Consider the following 6,940-nt stretch of genomic DNA (forward strand, 5'->3'; position numbering starts at 1 on the left):
TGACCCTTGAGCTTGATTTAGTATTGTCTTTAAAATGAGTTTTCTTAATTAGATTTGTGGGTTTGTTGTGATTTGTAGTTATAATTAAATCAAATTAAATGAGTATTAAATGATTTAATTTAACAAAAAAATTATACTGAGAAATTAATTTAATTATATTTAGTTAATTAAGAAATTAATTAAATAGAAGAATTAAATTTAAAAGATTTAATTAGAGTTCTAATTTGACATAATAATATTTATTTAATTTAATAATAATTTATTTAGGAGTTTCATTTTAATTAATAAACTCTAAATATTATTATTATTTAAATTAATAAATATACTATTAAAGATGTCTTGTGATTTAATAAAAGAGAGAGAAAATAAATTAAATAAAGTTTATTTTAATTAAATCGCAATAAAATTACACATGAAATTAAATAATAAAGAAAAGGGTTTGCATTTTTGTAAAACTAAAACCCTAAAGGAGAAAGCTCTTTATTAAAAAATTAGAGCTTATTTCTCCACACACAAGTTTAAAGGAGCAAATTTTGAGAAAAAGGGTTTTTGAGAAGACGAGAATTATTTTTAGTTCTAAGCATTTGCCTGATTAGTATTAGATTGAGGTAGGATCTTGTTGATATTCTTTACAATAATTTCCTTTGAATTTCATATGTCTTCTTTGTGTTTGATTGAAGATCTTGTTTTTGTTTGTTATTGAAAATGTCTTTGAATGAAATTGAGATTTGAAACCCTTGTTTGAGGAACTCTTTTGGAAAATTAGATTATTTTAGATAACTATGAACCAGGATAGTGTTTGTTAAAGAATACCAAAATTTAATTTAAACAAATTTGATAGTTTGCAATATTTGTTTCCCTATCAAATATATACTAGGTTTTGTTTAAAAAATAATATTCATATAAAATTACCATGGTAAATAAATTATTGTGATAATATTTATATTAAAATGGCAATTTTATTATACCTAGAAAAAAAATTTCATGTGCGTTTGTAGGGGGCATTGATTTTCTTATTTCTTTTATAAAAAAATATTTTAAAAAAATGGAAATTGAGGCAATGACCTCCCATGTCCCCATGTTGCTCACGTAGCTTAGTTGTGAAGGTAGCCAAAGCTACCATTAGTAACCCTAGCCACTACAACAACTGAGGTTGCCTAAGCAGCCAAGGCTACCACAAGCAGTAAGCTGCTATCATAGCCGGCCTACAAGCCTTAAAAAAGATATTTATTTATTTATTTTTTAATTATTTCATTTTTTAAATGAAATTAAATTTTATTAAATAGTTTTTAAATAATATAATTAGTATATTCAATATTATTATTAATATTAATAATCATTATTATATTATTATTTATAGTAATTATTGTTATTAATAAAATTAATTAATATTATTTTATTAATCATTTAGTAGTTATTATTATGATGATTTAGTAATTATTATTTAATTTTTATAATATCTTATTTAAAATTTTTGGGTTATAGTTATTATTTAATTTAATTTTAAATTGAGAAATTTTAATGAAGTTCAAAAATTGTTAAATAGTAGTGTTATTTATATATAGAAAAATGGGTTTTATATTAATGTGATTTTAATGGATTGTTGAGTCTTTTGAGATGTTTGTGAACTCAAAGACTTTGGCAAATACGATACTTGAAAAAAAAGAAAACTTGAACCCTTTTTAAATTGAAATCTTATGTTTTCAAAACCAAACAAATTATGAAACTACACTTGTGATGTATGTTTTACTTTGTGTTGGGCTTGGGTTTGACCTAGTATGTTGACCCATTTTGGATGTTTACCATAGGCCTTGAAGTTATTGTTTTATGATGATGTATGAAATGTCATGGTTTTGTGATTTGATCTTTGAGTTATGGATCAGTGATTATATTGTGATTTCTAGTTTATAGTACTGAGGTGAATATTGTATTTTTCTTCGTGTAACCTTTGAGTTTTGATTAATTATCTCCAATTGCTTCTATAGGACTGAGGTGAATATTGTGATTTTTTTGTTGTAACCTTTGAGTTTTGATTAGTTATCTTTTGGTTCTTTCTAGTTGCTTGTATAGGACTGAGGTGAATATTGTGATTTCATGAGTTGTACTTTTTATGAGCTTAGGGTAGGTTATCTATGTGTATGTTGGGACATGGCTTGGATTGGAGGCCAGAACCCTAAAGAGGCTACCTAGGTAACCTATTTTAAGTTGTATTAATAAGTGATGTAACATTTCATTAAATGGGTTTAAAATGAATTAACAAGAGTCAATGTTTTATCTCACCCATGCCTCAAGTTCTAATACAGTCTAGGATGGGAGTAGAGAGGATGCTTGGTTGCAACCTTGCTTCGTTAGTATGCCTTGTCTGCATAAAAGGATATTGATGTCGCATAGAGTCACTAGGGGGCTAAAGTCTAGAGAGGCTCCTAGGGTAACCTTAGAGTTGGGTCATGCGATGAAACTTGCCCACTTACATAGTTGATTTCCTATGTGTCTTTGTTACCTCTGGGTTTAGATGTTACTTGTGTCTTGGTACCTTTGAGATAGATTTCTATTAGGATTTCCTTGACCTAGATGATGGTTATGACTTTTGGATTGATATCTATATGGAACTTGAGATTATCTCCTCAACATGGTGGGAGTGGACCATTTAGGTTCCACAAGGTCGGGTGGTAGTGTTTCTTATACCATTGAGATTTGACCACTAGATTTTGTTGTTGGATGTACTTGTGTAGTTGTTCCTTTCATTGTGATCTTGTATTTCTATTGGATGGTTGTATTCTATTTGTATTTCAGATGATTATCACAAATCTTATGAGATGTTGTATTTATTCATGATGTATATTCTTTGAGCTTTTGATACCTTATGACCTGTACAATGGATGTCTATGCATTCTAGTTATGCCATGTGGCATCTTATGTCATTATATATTATTTCATTGGATTCTTACTTGTGGTTATTCTATGATGTGGATTTTGTTATGTATCATATTTAGTATTAATAAAACTTGTCTTTGATTCAACATCATTGAACTTTTCAGAGATGCAATCTATTTATGGATTGGTTGTATGTATGTGAGTTATTGATTCTGCTATGTTATCTGTTGATATTTTAATCTTTCAAAAAAAAAAGTTTAGCAAACTTACTGGCACTTTAGGTAAATTTCTTTTGGGTTCCATCGTGGGGTGTTACATAGGCTATGTCAAATTTCTATCAAGTGTTGAGCAAGGAGAGTCATCAAATGAAGGAGAATAGAGGAATATGACTACAAAACCAAAGAACAAGAAACCTATGTGCTATCACTATGGAAAACTAGGCTATACAACAAATGTTTGTAGGTGAAAAGTTACTAAGTCAAATCATAGACCCAAATTCAATGGAAAATATTTCAAATTGAAGGATATTGTTATACATGTCAGAAGTATGTTCATGTGGCTCAAGACTACATATCTAATGCAAGACCTAATTGGACACCTGAAAGTCAAGGAAAAACACCTAGGAAAGGTAATACCATAAATTAAGATCATAATACTTGGATTAATTTTCAATTATGTGGAAAATATGGCCACATTGCAAAAAATTATGCAAGGATACATCTTAGAGGAAGATTAGGAATCCAAAGGATTTTTGGACAAGGATTTTTTCACTATTAGAAGGTCGGTCACCTAAGTAGAGACTATATAAATTGAGTACCAACACCTAATGTTGAAGAGAATAATGGCACAACAAAGGTCAATGTAGAAGAAGAAAGAACTAAGATGAATTAGACTCGGAAGATGAAATATGACGGGTGCAGTAGTGTAAATGGTAAAATTGTGATTACCCAATCTAATAGATTAGGTGATTCCCCCACCTCAAGCTAAATAAAGAGGTATTTATGGGACTATGTTTCAAATTGCTACATCATACATCAATTCCTAAGATTTTTTGCATAAAATTACAAATCAACATGATATTAGATGCACGAGGTCAGATCTGAAGTTTGAACTGAGAAATATATTATGGAGCTAAGTTGAATAATTTGCGATGATCAAGTGCTAATGTTGGAGTCTTAAAATTCTAGGAAGGACCAAGTTGCTATAGTAAGCAATTTGGAACATTGACCGAGTTGAAGATTGTAGTGGTATCAATCAAGAAAAACTAAAGGAAGTATGTTTGTCGAGTTTTACAAGGATGGTCAAGATAGCTATTGCACACCAACTATATGTACAAGGCATTAACGAGGCCCTAATTTGAATATTTTAACTTTTCTAATAGATTTTATCGATCATGTTACACACCATGCATTTGATTTTTCAAGAAATCAAAGAGCTAGAGCAATTCTAGGCTACTAAACAATGATTTGAGTGAAGATCTCACAATGTGTTGTTGACAATCGAGTGTGTTTTAGGGATTGTATTGCTACCAAGTGAATCAAAGTTGGAGAATCAAACCCTAAGCATGAAATAATGGCATGAAGTTATGTAGAAATAGAGAAAGAGGCATCATCCAATGTTAGTAACAATTAGTTGATCCATAATGAATCTTGCAATCTACCTAAATTCAAGGCATACCCTAAGATAATAGTTAAAGGAGATGCATTTGGAGCCCTATCATCCATCCCACCTAGGGTAGTCTTAATTCATGACATTAGCTATTGTTATATGTGCAAGATTAGAGAAATTAGAAATGTTGAACTAAGGAGTGCATATCTAATCTTTGTGTAGATGGAAAATTGAAGGAGGTACACAAACATATTGCTAAGAAAGGGTTAACTCTTTCCCTAAATTTTTTGAAGATTTTCAAAGTAGAATGGGTCAAAATTATTTTGATTTGTGTGCATGAAATAAAACTATGGTTAAAAGGAGGACAAGTTACTAGATACAATGTTCTAGATAAATTGAAATCTATTCATTGCAAGGAGAGAAAAGTGATTGAAACAAATACGTTGGAAAAATAGAACAAACAAGGAATGTCAACTTCCACTATCAAAGATCCAAAGCTAGATTTTTCAATAAGTGTAATGGATAACAAATTTTACCAATCTAGTCAATTAGGAAGTGTACCATGCATTGCAGTTGATAGAGCATAGAAACTTGTGAAGAAAGATCATTCATATGATCTTGCTAACTTGCAACTACAATAATTGGATGTGAACCTAAAAAGCATCAAGACATCAAAGATCACCATGTGTAAGTTTGGATCAGTGTTAGTTTGCAAATTCTTTTATGTGAAAAATTCATTTCATACCATTGGTGATGTAAATTGGAGTAAGAAGAAGCTAGTGAAAAACCAAATTTAATGAGTTCATTAGATAGTTGGGAGATTATTTTAAAACTATCATCGATGGGTACTTTGAAGAGTTCAAACAAAAGATGAAAAATAGGTCAAGGATACCTAAATATTTGGTAGACAAGTACTATGATCACATTTTTTTCCTAGTTGACACTGATTGGACTTATGTTCAAGTAGTTATACCAATAATTACATGGTTGAGGCCATTACAATATGAGATAAATATTGATGAGGTGGTTGTTTCAATAAAAATACTATTAGATGAACATGTTTATAAGAATGTCAGGCCATTTGGTAATTATGAAATAACAAAGATAAAAATAATGATGGAAACTAAAGTGCCTAAGATGGAGAGGAACCTTGGAAGATACATTTGGTGAGGCACCATTAGAAATTACACATGGAAAAGGTGAAGATTTGAGCAATGATGAAGAAGATGATGATAATGAAGAAGAAGAGAATGATAATGAAGAAGAAGGTAATAAAGAAGAAGAAGAAGAAGAAGTATTTGAAGGTAAAGGAAAATAATTGGTGACTATCAAGCTTTAGGAAACAAAAAACAAAAAAAAATTTATTAATGAGCTCAAGGTGAAGAAAAAATTAAAGAAGGATGTCACAATACTGACACCTACACAACCAAGGGTAAAAAGAAAAAGTGCCAAGGCAATTAGTAGTATAGTTTTCAAGCCTCAAATGAAAGTATTTGTCAAGATAACCAATCTAGCTCAAATAAAAAGTTCAACAAAAAGGGAGACAACCTCTAAGGAATCCAAGCCAAGAAAACCAATGAAGAAACCAAGGAGAAGGCTCATAGTTAGAAATGATGAAGAAGAAGAGGAAGTAGAGAGGACTGAGATAGATGACTTGAGTCAATTTTGAATTGCTACAAATAAGAATCCGCATTAATTAGATGAGGTATGTGAAAATATAAGGAGTAGTGTAGGGATATCTAGATTCCATTTTATAAAAAAATGATACATTAAGTAATGTTGATAAAAATAAGGTAGAAGAAGTAGTTTTGGACATGATGGTGAATTTAAAATATGCACCCATATAAATAGGAAAGATGATTCTAAAGGAGTTTTACAATAAAATTGATGCAAAATAGAAATGGGCACTAGTGATATAGAGACAAATAAGGGAAGCATCATTAGCTCAGACTATATCTAAAATGACCAAGCAACAAAATTTTTTAGCCATGAGAAATCATACAAATAGATTTTTACCCAAAAGAAGAATACATTTATTATTGAAGAACCAAATAAAAGGGGTAATTCAAGAAAACAACATGAAATGGAAGAAGATTTATAGTTTAGTTCTTGATGATGAAGAGAGAAAAGATGAAGAAGAGGAAGCAAGTGAAGTAGAGTCAGATAACAAGGAGGATATCTATGATGATGTCGAGCAATTAGTTGACACAATTCATCAGATGGCTCAAAAAAAGTGAAAATAAAATTGAAATAGTCACCATAGAGGATGAACCTATAGAAGATCCACCAAAATATAGGACTAAAGAAAAGGAAGAGCCAGAAAAGAATACACTGACTGAGATAGAACAGAAGGAGCAAATTCCTACACAAAAGTTAGCAAGAGAAGTGTTGATGAACACTAATCCTATGCTTGTTCAAGTTAAAGAATATCCAAAGATTGGAACACAAGTAATTTATC

Source organism: Cupressus sempervirens, chromosome 10 (assembly GCF_028749045.1).
Source record: "Cupressus sempervirens isolate cs-2001-9-10 chromosome 10, ASM2874904v1, whole genome shotgun sequence".
Classification (NCBI taxonomy): Eukaryota; Viridiplantae; Streptophyta; class Pinopsida; order Cupressales; family Cupressaceae; genus Cupressus; species Cupressus sempervirens.